The sequence below is a fragment of the Rhipicephalus sanguineus genome, chromosome 4, assembly GCF_013339695.2.
Source record: "Rhipicephalus sanguineus isolate Rsan-2018 chromosome 4, BIME_Rsan_1.4, whole genome shotgun sequence".
NCBI classification, from domain to species: Eukaryota; Metazoa; Arthropoda; class Arachnida; order Ixodida; family Ixodidae; genus Rhipicephalus; species Rhipicephalus sanguineus.
The window spans coordinates 204,640,553-204,654,200 of NC_051179.1; the positions used below are offsets into that span (position 1 = coordinate 204,640,553).

A 13,648-nucleotide genomic window follows, 5' to 3' on the forward strand; every position below is an offset into this window, starting at 1 on the left:
ACGTGCCGTGCGACGCTTGAAACGAGCTATCAGCAGCGTTTCTGGAACAGACGACGTCCGCCGATGAATCGCCGTCGCACTTTCTCGCTACCGATAGACCTAGACGTCACGAGCCTCTGCGGAGAGCGCGTTTTGCTGTCGAGCCGACTTGCAGAACAGAAGCTGCGTCGGCACCGTGCATGGCATCGTGGCTTACTCGGAACGCACGCGCTAGCGCTATTTATTCAGCGGAATAATTCTTGGTCCATGACTGCGACTTTATTGGCAGCCCCAAGATCGAGCTGCACATGTTCTGACGCGCCGGCGGTGCGATTGCCGGTGATAGATGCCCCCAAACCCGAGACTTTGGCGCAGTTTGGCGCAAATTTCGTCGATATTATCAGGATGGCGCAGTAAATACAATTTGGCGCACTTTGGCGCAGTTGGCGCAGGAGTGGAATCACTGAATGCGCGGAGCGATGTTATCGATTATGAGTTTATACGGGACATGACGGCGACGGTGAAAACCCGTCCTGAGTGTCCATACAATTGCTAACGCAATAAAAAATATACAAAGAACCGTCGAAGCGGGCTCGCCTTTTTCCTGAAAAGCTGCATCGTCTCAGGTGTAAAGAGTTCGTCCGTTGGAAGAATCATATAATCAGGCGCCTCTTCCATTAGTTTCGTTCTCGCCTTCAATATCCTTCTTACAGGGGACATCTCCTCGCCACTGAATTCTTTATAAAGCCCGCGTAAAATGTCAGCACTAAGCATTGAACCTATCATGATTTCGCTCTTGTCGGCTACAGTCTGTTATCTCTGCATGCGCGGTCGCAAACGTACAAAATGGAGCGAAATCAGGTAATCGCGCACGATAGTCGTGCGAGAGAAGCAAGAGAGGGTGGGCGGCTGCATGGCAGAGCAGTATGTGAGATAATTCACAACTGTTATTTCTCGTATATGGACCAGTCGAGAGTATGTACCCTGATGATGTCCCGTGAATCACTGTTCTGGCATCACGAAGTGCACCAAAAGACAAGAAACGCCAAGAGAGAATAACGCGCTCGTTGTTTTTGTTGTATTTTCAGAGGCCGTTAGGGGCCCTTTAAAAAAACAGGGCGTGCAAACACCGACACAGAGACCAGTCAAGACACCAGAAACGCCGCTAACAACTGAAAAATCACACAGGGGCGAAAAAAAAAAGGTAGACACAAATATTTGTCTGCGCATTCCCACGTAAGAGGCCATACCTATCAATCAAGTGTGAGTAGTGGTCTACGTTAGAGACAGCCGTTCACGCTCTCGACTTTTCTCTTATGTCCGTGTTTCCACGTCATGTCTTCTTAACCAACTAGCTATGCTATAATTTAAATTTGCCATTCTCTTTACTTCTGTATTTATTTATCAATTTACTCGAGTATAAGAATCAAAGAAAAAGGTGTACTAACGCACCGAGATATATATATATATATATATTACTTATCTATTTTATTTATTTATGCACAGTGTACCAGGCCCAATACTCCAAGAATATGCTACCCAGCGAGTTGGGTCGTCGCCCTTTAGGCTGGAGGACGCGGCAGCGTTAAGGTCAGGTAATACTTGTGATATTTCGGAAGAAAAAGATACAACTTCTGGGGAGCTATTCTCGATGCGTTCATCCAAAGGAGATGTCCATAGTCCATTTCGGCAGAGCGCATCCAGTGATTCGAAAAAGCGGTGAGCCGTGATGTCATCTCGCTCTTGACCACGTCGCCGCACCGAACCCGCCAGCACATTCCTAGCGTAAGAAGTGAGTGGACGAAATGCACGAAAACAGGAACTTTTCAAGTCTGAATTTGCATATGAATGTGTCCCAGATGTTTGAGAACGATGCAGGGAATGCGCACCGACCTTACAGCTGCGTTAGAGGAGCGGACCCATTAAACCTAAATCAATGGCTAACACGATCAAAAGACATGTGCACCGAAAATCGGATCTCTGAGGGCTGCGTTCGTTGCATTGAAGCGCATTACGGCCCTACCATTAGTGTCGAGAGTGTTTAAAAGCTTCGTGATGTCATGATGACGCTGCAGAACAAGAACCGGTAACAGGGGCGCGCTTCTCGCCAAGCTCCCGCTATTCAGCGGCCGCTGAAATGAACATTTCATTACATGGACACCTCAAGAAGAGCTCCTAAGGCGAAATGCTGTATTTTATTTCCAGATTCATCATTCTAATTAAAAGAAAAGACTAGCAGCGGCGCGCCGCAATTATTGCGCGGCGGCGGCGTGATCTCTCTTGGGACTTCGGTGGCGGCGCGAGCGGCGTGACCAAAAAAAACATGGCTGATCCCTCCGTCATAGGAATCGGTATAACACGAAAGTGTCTTCACAGAAGTAGTGCTTATTGTGTAGTGATATATGAGAGCTTGTACAATGTCTATTCGTGTTTGGCAGCTATAGCACCGTTTGACGTGGATGCACCCATGTTGACAGCATGTCTCTATCGCGAAGACTAACGCCCATGGTCATCATTAAACCGTTGTGGTAGCTGACGGTGTGAACATATATAATCGCGAATCCCGCGTAAGGATGATATCAACAAGCTCATAATCAACACTGGTACCCGGTATGCACTTCTTCAAAGCGTCGTCAATTAAGGAGAGAAACGGCACGGGTTGCGCTTTCTAGTAATGGGTAGCCGACGACTGTGCTCATGCATACATAACACACACTGCGCTTCAGCACCACGGGAGGTAGAGGTTCGCAGCCTGAGCCGCAAACGCGCGAGTCCCGCTGGCCTCTGTCTCGCAGGCGCTGCTCTCGCTCAACCAAGGCACGACATTCGCCCGTCGAAATCGCGTGCTTTCTGCAACACATATTGCAGCAGTTTTGTTAGTCGGTGCTCTCGCAATTGAAGCAGTCGGCGGCGGAGAAATCCCGTTGCTGCACGTGGAAGCTGCACTACTCCGATGAGCCGACGCACGCTAACACGAAGCCAAAGGCAAAGAACGTAACTGCGTAAAGGTGCCTCGGCGACGCCAGCGCGGCCAGTCTACCTCTCTGGTATCGAGACGCTTTAACCATGACCTCCGATATCGCACGAAATCTCGGAGTAAGCGCTAGTAAGTGTCGATCGCGAAGCATTACTTCTTTTCACATCTCACAGATGGCGGCACCACCCCGCTCCGCCCGCCGCGAAAGAGAATGTGTGAAAGATATAAGGCGCGTTCGCGCCGTGTCTAGCGTCTCTCGAGTTAGCTTAGTCGGTAGAGCGTCGGGCGCTTGCCGTCGCGGCCGCAACGTCGTGGGTTCGATTCCCAGCGGGGTATCTTTTTCTTGGTTTTTTCTTTCTCACCCGTTGGCGTCCATTTTATCAACGTCATATCCGTGACGGATGTACTTGGTGGACCCCGGCATAAAACACTTTCGTGTTAAAATTCATAGCATATCCACGGGTGAATGATGAAGAGCTTGGGCGAAGCTCCTGAAGCAATCATGGTTACACCGTGAAATCTTCAGTGGTTTTGCCCAGCAGTAATCAATGCGATAGCCCAGTACGTCATCAAAGACGTGACCAACACTGTATATATTTATACAAGAATTTTTATCAATCGTAAGGGGTAGCTAGACGTGGCTTCCGTTCCGCCTTCATTATAACGGCTTTATGGTCGGTGAAGTGATGGATCGGTGATGGGTCGTAGTGGGATGTTTGCAAAGACGAAGCAGTGGAGCTTAGAATAACAGAGAGCTGAGCTAGTTGGTAAGTATTCATTCTAAGACAGGGCGTGCAAACACGGACACAAGAAAGAAGTCAGGACACCACAAACGCCGACTAACAACTGAAGGGACGCACAACGGCTGAAAAGAAAGAAGGCACGAAACCTTATCTGCGCATGCCCATGCAACAGGCGAACCTATCAATCCGGCACGCGTGGTGGTCTTGCAGTTTGCAAAGGTGGCTTCCGTTCCCCCTTCATTATAACGGCTTTATGGTCGGTGAAGTAATGGATCGGTGATGGGTCGTAGTGGGATGTTTGCAAAGACGAAGTAGTAGGCAGTTTGCAAAGGTGGTTACGCCGGACAACGGAGACGTGACAAGGTTAGACTAAGAGGAGCTTCGCCCCTAAAACAGGCGGCGGCGGCGGCGCACACCTCTAGTCTAAGTAAAGGTTAGCAATGAAAATAGAAAAACCGTTCAAGTTCTATTTTTTTTCTTTTCCACAAAAACTTCCGCGTGAGGAAAAATTACACCATCTCCCGCTAAAGGGGACCATGAGGCGATGCGAAGCCGGAGCACTTGCACGATCGCGTTCCGTTGGCGTTCGTTGGGCATGCTACCGACCTCGCGTCGTGGAACGCGAAGAGGGACGCTACGCGCGTCGTACCTTCCATCTAGCCTGGCCGTTAATTCTCACAGGGCGAGCGGGGAACGCGGTCGACAGGCGGGCGAGAGGGGGGCAGCGTAGGAGAGGAGAGAGGGGAGGGGACGCGCATGAGCTCGAGCTTATCGCGGCGTTGCGCAGGAGAGAATTTCGGCATGTCTAGCCCGCGTTTCAGAGGAAGAGTGGAAAGGGGGAGGGGAGAGGGAAAGTGGAGAGGGGAAGGGGAGAGGGAAAGTGGAGAGGGGGTGTGTGGAGAGGGTATGCGCATGCGCAGTAAGGGTGGTCACGCCGCACACCACCGGATTGAGCTCGGCCTTAAGATACTTCGCATCTAAAATGAATTATACAAAAAATCACAGCATATCCACGTGGTGAATGATGATGAGTGGGGCGAAGCGAACTCGCGTTGCAGCACGGCGATGGCACTGGCGCGAGCGTGGTCCTTCGTGATGGAAGATATTGTGACTAGATTGTTTGAGAACCACAATCTGTTGCACACACCGCAACTGTTATCAAGGAAGCCCCGCTGGAAGCGCGCGTCGGCGCCTTCGGGCAGAGCCCGCCTGATGCGTTTTGCAGCCACTTCACGTGCTCGCACAGCCTCGGGCTCTGCCTGCCGGTACGCGCGCTTTCTCGCCGCTTCACGGTCCTTCACATTTTGAAGATCCGATTCGCGCCGCAGCCGTGCAGCTTCGGCCTCGCGGGCTCGAACGGCGGGGTCTTAGCGCCGCAGCCGTGCCGCTTGTCGAGCAGCTTCGGCTTCGCGGACTCGAACGGCGGAATCTGCTTCGCGGCGTCGACGTGCAGCTTCGGCCTCGCGGGCGCTCACCTCAGGATTCTGTCTGCGAGCGCGCGCTGCCACCGCCTTCCGTGCCCTTCGTTCCGCAGCCTTGTCTTCCATCTGGCGACTCCCAGCTAAAGAGAAAGCGTGCCAAGAGGGAGCCTGATGGCGCGTTACTTCTGAAATGTTGTCTTCTGGTGTCGTTGAAAACACGAGACGTAGTAAAGAAGAAAGAACGCCACACAGGCGAACACGCACGAGAGTGTCACTCGTCAACGTCTTCTTCTTTTTCTACTGCATACCAGAACGCGCGCTTCTCACGAGCTACTACAACGCTACAAACAAACGGAGGATGGACAGATCCACGGCATAAGCAGCTTCGCCCCTAAAAACCGTTCTGCAAGCAATTTCCCCGTTACCATTTTTCCGATTACACTCGATACCATTACATTATTATAACGTTAATCCGAAGGGTATATATCTATACCGGTGCGTTTATTTTATGCTGTATGCATTTCGCCCCCATCAAAATGCGGCCGTCGTGGCCGCGGGAGTCGCACCCACGTCCTAGGACTTGACAGTGAAACAGCTTAATCGCTGAGCTACCGCCGTGGGTAAAGCAACATTTCGATGCATGTACACACTGGATTTTCCGTCCGATGGGCCGCTACAAAGCGCGAGGCATCATTAATAATCATCATCGACAACTAATATCCTCTAGCGGGCCCGGCCCGGGCCTGGCCATGAACACGCGCACCCTGGAACGCCCGGGCTGGGCCCGGGCTTGGAACCACGGGCCCGGGCCGGGCTGGCTTCAGTCATGTACGCCAGGGCCTGGGCCGGGCCCGGGCTTCGAACCACAGGCCCGGGCTGGGCTCGGGCTTCATAAAGCGGGCCCGGGCCGGAAAATCAGGCCCGTGCAGTGCTCTACTCTGAATATAACTAATGTACGACTCAGTGGAAGTTCGCGCGCGAGTCGACAATTCATTCTTTGCGGCTTGTCGACGACCGAAAGGGTTTCGAAAAAGTTCACGGATCTTTTCCTTGAAGCTGTCCCAGCTTGTAGCGTCGTGCTCGTGGGTGTCAAACCAAACAAGAGGGGTTCCGTCGAGGTAAAAGATGACATTCGCGAGCATGAGTGTGGGGTCCCACCTGTAACTGGTGCTGACGCGTTCGTAGACGCGCAGCCATTGGTCGACGTCGGAACCCTCGAGGCCCGAGAACACGCCAGGGTCTTTCAAGACGGGAAGCGTCACGAAAGTTGCTGCGGCCGGTTTGTTGACAGGCAGGGCAGGAGGCGTGACGACCGGAGTGGGTGTATTCGAGTCCTGAGAGGTCATGTCGAAGGCCGCGAGCGAACGCCCGCTGCGGAGTTCCGTGGCGAGGACGGGGATCGCACCACTCCACCAAATATGTTACGGGAAAGACACAGACTCGAAAGAATAGGAACTGATGTATTTACAACTGGTTAAGCGAGCAGCGCTGATGATAGGGAGAGCTCGCGCCAGTCTATCTTGTTGTCGTCCTTTTCTTTGTCGCGTTGACCGCGATGCCACCGGTACGTAGCAATATAAACGACGTGACCTCATTATACTCTCCACGGGGTATCTGCTCACATGGTTACAAACTGTGTATATGCGTGCCCGCGTCTTTTTACCGCGTCCATGTGAAGCCCCAGTGCACCGAGGTCTTGCAACGAACTACCGATTATTGAATATAAAAGACGAAGACGCCGACCACAAGAGAATAAAAATGTAATGACGTTTCGGCACCCAGAACGGGAGCCTTGTTCACAATCATTTATATTCAATGATTCTTCCCGACCAGACGGGCGTCCGTCGAAGCCTCGATTTGAAGTACCGATTAGTGCGTGTAGGAGTGTTTTCCCCGCTGAATCGTTCTGGACAGACACACGTTCAACTCGCGCCAGCGTCCGACCGCGAACAGATCGAGCTAGCTGTCCCGTGTTTATCCTCCCGTCGAGCGGCCGTGCCCATGTACACGAGTGCAAGCCTCCTACACGCCACGGATACCTCACTTCAACGGGCCGAGTTACGAAGAACTGCGAAGAATAATTTCATCGGTAACAAAAGTAAGCTGTTGCGATCGTCAGCGGTTGCTTCTGGAGTTTCACCGGCGAAAACTTCGAAGCGGTAAAAAGTAGGCTTCGCTACGTCGGCATCAAACCGGCCGGCGGCCGGTGTGAGCGCTGCGCCGGCGACACGCTGGCCGCGACCGCCGGCGACGGTTGCTCCACAGAGTGTCACCGGTGTTTCACCGGCTGCAACTTGTAGGCGGTGAGCAGCCTTCGATACGTCGCCGGTACCAAGCCGCTGGCGTAGCGAGCTCCCACTGCCGCACCGGTCGCCGTGGGGAGTAGAGCTCGCACTGCAGCCACCGGTTAAGCAAAGAATATGTTTCACAGAAAATAAAGGCTGCTGGGATGAATAAGTTTAAACTGTCTCTTTTGCGCCATGTGACCACCGCTGTCAAACGTCTAGCGAGAAGGCGAGCGCCGATACAAGGTAGATTGAGCCAACATGCGGCCGCCGATGCACTGCGAGCAAAGGAACCGCGACTACGAGCCGTCTCGTTCGTTGTAAGCGCATCGCTGCGTAGCTTAGACTCCGCGGATAGCGGACACATACCTGCCAAGTATGAAGAAACGGAATCCGGGACAAAGGTACCAATATGAGCTTGTTAGTTCATAGTGAACTGGCTAGTAGCATAGCGCGGGGAGACACACGGACAAAGTACGAGACGAACACGTGTTCGTCTCGTACTTCTTCTTTGTCCGCGTGTCTTCCCGCGCTATGCTACTAGCCAGTTTAGGGATCCGGGAGGTCTACTCAACGGGGGGGGGGGGGGGGGGGGGTACTGCGATAGCAAATATATGGACACTTCCCAGCCAGTGGCGTACCAACTCGTTCGCGAGTGGGGGGGCCGGCGTCTCTCACTCTGTCCGCCATATATATATATATATATGATTTCAGGCGATTTTTATATTCATAGAGCTGATCAGATGACTTGCTTTTCAAAACTGTTTGTTTTAAATGAAGGAATAATCTGCACAAAGAGATTGTGCAGGCTGGTACCGCGACAACACAGCAGTGTTTAATGACATTTTAGAAATATTACCATGAAGTTTAAAAAGTACACCCAAATTTAACCTGATCATCTGAGCATTGCATCAGCAAACTTCCCAGTCTTATACCCCTGTCACACGGGCACCCGTGAACTCCGTTTAACTCCCTCGTCTTTTCCTCGAGGGAGATGGGGTTCATGTCACACGGTCACCATTTCGCTGAGGAAGTTAAATGGAGCTTTTGGTGGAGGAGGTTCGGTAACGACCATTTCGGCTTGATGGAGTACTCTCGTTCCCAGCCAGCTACTGCTACGCTGAAAACCGCACTAGCAAAATCGTCCTAATGAGCTCAATTACAATTTTGAAAACTATGCTCTTTTTTGCGTCGCATTTCACGCCCCGTAGTGTAAGCTTTAGTTGTATTTTTTCGGACATCAGCGCTTGTACTCTCCACACCAACGCCTCGCCAAGCCGCCGCTGTGAAGCGTCGCGCCTCACACGTGCAGAAACATGTTTCTGCACGTGTGAGGCGCACGCACAAGCACTGTGACAGCAATGGTGATTCCGAGCACTTCATCAACACACAAAAACACGTTTTTGTTGCTTTAAAGGCGACTACACAGGCAAAAAATTGGACGTTTCGACGAGCGCAGCAGCGCTGTTTCTGCCCCATGCGGCAACCGTCGAAAGCTTGCACCGAGCCGTGTAGCACGGCCACAACTCCATTCTAGTAATGCTCCATCAGGTAGTTAAATGCCGAACGGAGTGAAATGGAGTTCGGTGGTGGCCGTGTGACATAGGTATTAGTTTGGCAGGTTCTTCATACGATGAGTATGAAGAACCTGCTATGACTCTGCTACGAATAAGTGAGAATTTAAGGTACTATAGTCATAGGATAAGCCGAGTGCCAATTTCTTTAGAGTCCTCTAATATAAAGTCTTTCATAAGAAGAACACCAAGTTTACTCGATTAATACTTAAGCAAACCACATTGAGCTGGTTGTGTATAGGCATAAAATTATAAGTGACTACGAATTTATATACTAGGTGTCGTTCCTTGCCCTCCTACTTTTCGCAGCTTGGGATGGGGGTGGACAGAAAAGCGGTGAAGTGGCCATTTACTCCTACCCTCCGGTTCCTCCAAGTAAATAGCTTACGTAAACTGTGTAAGCTCAAATTTTCCTTGAAACAATGTGGGCGATTATAACGTTAAACTATCCCGCATTGTTTCCTTCCGTATAGGTCGTTAGCTGCTAATGATTGGTCGAAATTATCTGCGTCATGCTCACAGCACCTGCTCGTAAAACGACGCAACAAATGACGCGTAATTACCAAGTACGCATGACTGGGTAAAAAAATAATAATGAACTATTTTCAATACGGCGTATTGTTTGTCATTGGTTCTTCACTTTTCGTCCAAAATTGTCAATGTGCAATAAAATCGCCTCCTTGTTACGCGACGTCACAAGTCTGCGAGAACTCGCGGCGTTAAAATGAAGTCTGCACAATAAGCAGGACATTACTGTGCTGAACAATAACACTTTCTTCGAAATAGCCAGAGAGTGTCGCTTTCTGAACGTAACTTAAGGAGGCTGCCCGCCAATCCCATTGGCAACGGCTGCTTATAGCAGCGGACGAGATGGATTCATATGTGTATAATAGACACTTTCAGCTGTAGTATAACGATGTTGAGCTGTTTTTGAGCGTGTACAACTCTCTGTGAACTCATCGTTGCTGACAAAGAGGTAGAGAGAGAAAATTCGACAGATCCCAGGTACCGTGGGAATCGATGCCATGCGAAGCATGCGCGGGATGGCTTCTGTGGCGTAATTTTCCACATTGAGCTAAACGTTACGAAACGACGCTAGAGAAATGTGGAAGCGGCATACGCACACTCATGTTAAAGTGTCGCATATGTATTATGTAACCAGTTGTTTACAGTTGCGTAACGATGCCAACAGCAACATGGGTGTTACCAACATGTACCAGACGCGGTAAGCTGGTATGTAGTACTTATATTCTTCAATACTGGATAGCCCGAATCCGAACAGGTCAAAGAAGGAATACAGATGTACAGGACAGACGTTACTAGCATCTAAGCTTCCCTCAGAAAAGTTTCCCTAAATATATACAGAGCCGAGTGGCACGCGCAGGCGCACTGCACGTACGTTACAGTCACAGTTGCAGTTGTTATGCTTGCACTTGTCTGTTTCGATGGAGAACGCACGCACGTTTCACGAACCCGTGCGCATGTGTGGAAGGGGTTCTTGACAGTTGACTGGGGGCGTGGCACCGGTTCAACCATGACTGCGTCGCTCACGCGGATGCTTTTGCTTGTGCAGGTGCTCCTCACTTCAGTTTCCTGCCATTGCTTTGCAAGTGGATAGGATAAATCTTGGAAAGCTGCATCTTCGGCCGACGTTTCTTCCATCGCCTATTTTTCCTTGAAGGCATCGACATATGTGACGCACGGATCATCACCGCTTCTTTGGACAATGTCCGATACCAGTCACGAACCCTGGAACGTCACTGTGCTAACTACAGCCTACAAATGCAACCGCATCTCAGTGTGTCTCTGGGGCGTGGCACCGGTTCAACCATGACTGCGTCGCTCACGCGGATGCTTTTGCTTGTGCAGTGCTCCTCACTTCAGTTTCCTGCCATTGCTTTGCAAGTGGATAGGATAAATCTTGGAAAGCTGCATCTTCGGCCGACGTTTCTTCCATCGCCTATTTTTCCTTGGAAGGCATCGACATATGTGACGCAGGATCATCACGCTTCGTCTGGACAATGTCCGATACCAGTCAACGAACCCTGGAAGTCACTGTGAAACTACAGCCTACAAATGCAACCGCATCTCAGTGTGTCTCTGGGGCGTGGCACCGGTCAACCATGACTGCGTCGCCACGCGGATGCTTTTGCTTGTGCAGGTGCTCCTCACTTCAGTTTCCTGCCATTGCTTTGCAAGTGGATAGGATAAATCTTGGAAAGCTGCATCTTCGGCCGACGTTTCTTCCATCGCCTATTTTTCCTTGGAAGGCATCGACATATGTGACGCACGGATCATCACCGCTTCTTCTGGACAATGTCCGATACCAGTCAACGAACCCTGGAACGTCACTGTGCTAAACTACAGCCTACAAATGCAACCGCATCTCAGTGTGTCTCTGGGGCGTGGCACCGGTTCAACCATGACTGCGTCGCTCACGCGGATGCTTTTGCTTGTGCAGGTGCTCCTCACTTCAGTTTCCTGCCATTGCTTTGCAAGTGGATAGGATAAATCTTGGAAAGCTGCATCTTCGGCCGACGTTTCTTCCATCGCCTATTTTTCCTTGGAAGGCATCGACATATGTGACGCACGGATCATCACCGCTTCTTCTGGACAATGTCCGATACCAGTCAACGAACCCTGGAACGTCACTGTGCTAAACTACAGCTACAAAGCACCGCATCTCAGTGGTCTCTGGGGCGTGGCCCGGTTCAACCATGACTGCGTCGCTCACGCGGATGCTTTTGCTTGTGCAGGTGCTCCTCACTTCGTTCCTGCCATTGCTTTGCAAGTGGATAGGAAATCTTGGAAAGCTGCATCTCGGCCGACGTTTCTTCCATCGCCTATTTTTCCTTGAAGGCATCGACATATGTGACGCACGGTATCACCGCTTCTTCTGGACAATGTCCGATACCAGTCACGAACCCTGGAAACGTCACTGTGCTAAACTACAGCCTACAAATGCAACCGCATCTCAGTGTGTCTCTGGGGCGTGGCACCGTTCAACCATGACTGCGTCGCTCACGCGGATGGCTTTTGCTTGTGCAGGTGCTCCTCACTTCAGTTTCCTGCCATTGCTTTGCAAGGGATAGGATAATCTTGGAAAGCTGCATCTTCGGCCGACGTTTCTTCCATCGCCTATTTTTCCTTGAAGGCATCGACATATGTGACGCACGGATCATCACCGCTTCTTCTGGACAATGTCCGATACCAGTCAACGAACCCTGGAACGTCACTGTGCTAAACTACAGCCTACAAATGCAACCGCATCTCAGTGTGTCTCTGGGGCGTGGCACCGGTTCAACCATGACTGCGTCGCTCACGCGGATGCTTTTGCTTGTGCAGGTTAGTCTGAACGCCGCATGCGGTACTCATTACCTTTTTATTCTGCCGGTTCCACCCCCTGTGCTTTTCTATAGTGTAAGGGCCCATACTTGTCATTCGCGACCCATTTATTGTAGACGCTATCGGTTCAACCTATTGCGCCGTTTTGCATTTTACTTCTTATTGTTGCTGATATGCGGGGATGTTGAGACTAACCCCGGTCCCGACGATACTCTTCTGAAACAGCTAGCTGAAAGTCAAAAAGAAATTAAGAAAAAACTGGGTACTATTAAGAAACATCAAGCCGAAAGCAAGTCTGCCATTTCGAGCCTGAACGAACGTATGAGTAGGTTCGAAACAGCACTCTGTAAACTCGAGGACTTGCACGACGTGGTAAGGGAATTCAAGGAGGCATGCGAAGAGCAGCAGGCCCAAATAAGGTCGCTTGTCGATAAGGACCTCGAAAACCGTACTAGGAGGTGCAACCTAATATTTTATGCTGTGTCAGACGACCAGGAGCAAGAATCATACGAAAAGGCTGAGAAGTACATAGCAGAAATTTGCGAGTCCAAACTACACTGTAATAAAGTTGTCATAGACAGAGCAAATCGTCTTGGAAGGTACAGTCCGAACAAAAAGCGGCCAATAATAAGTTCCTCTCGTTCATAGACAAGCAGTCCGTACTTTCAAATGCTAGGAAATTAAAAGGCACGTCTATTAGCATATCAGAAGACTTTTCAGAGAACGTACGCAGAACGCGTAAACGCCTTTGGGATTACGCTAAGGAGAATCAAGGCAAAACTGACAAAATAAATCTTAAGTTTACTACTCTCTATATTAATAAGGTAAAGTACAGGTGCGATCAAAAGTGTGCAGACCACGGGATCGCGTGGCAGAATGCATCGACGCGCCAGCTAGCGACGAGACACGATGAGACACCTGCTGCAAGGGCGCATGCGCGTCCCGTCTTATCACTTGGCTTCTCATGTCGCTCTGTTGGACGCGGTTACGGCGCTCGTACCCAAAACGACAACTAGGTGTCGCTTTCTTTGCTCCATCGAAACTGTGTCATTCTTTTACGTAGCGGCTGCGACGGGGCCGGTTCAACACCGGCTCGCGTTGTTATTGACACCGGTTGATTAGGATAAGTAAGCATAGCGAGCATCGCACAGCCTGACGAAGCCAAACGCACAAAATTAAATTTTCTCAGGCCAGCTTGCCTTTGTCGGGCTAATCCAAGTTGCACTTAAATGAGCTTAGTTAAGTCAAAGTTAATGTAGCCGAAATTAATCAAATGTAGTCGAGCACTTTATGACCTAAATAAGTGAGGTGTAAGTAGGTTTAG

At 50.5% G+C, this 13,648-nt stretch overlaps 1 protein-coding gene and 1 long non-coding RNA gene across 2 annotated transcripts in view; one reads left to right on the forward strand and one right to left on the reverse strand.

Moving 5' to 3' along the window:
* LOC125758182 (large subunit GTPase 1 homolog) overlaps positions 1 to 13,648 on the reverse strand; it is a gene marked incomplete in the record, with an annotated part of 595,829 nt that overhangs the window by 23,296 nt on the left and 558,885 nt on the right.
* On the forward strand, positions 10,900 to 12,552 carry LOC125758185 (uncharacterized). The gene is made up of 3 exons (XR_007415941.1): positions 10,900 to 10,968; positions 11,250 to 11,561; positions 12,134 to 12,552. It is a non-coding gene; the product is annotated as an uncharacterized LOC125758185 (long non-coding RNA).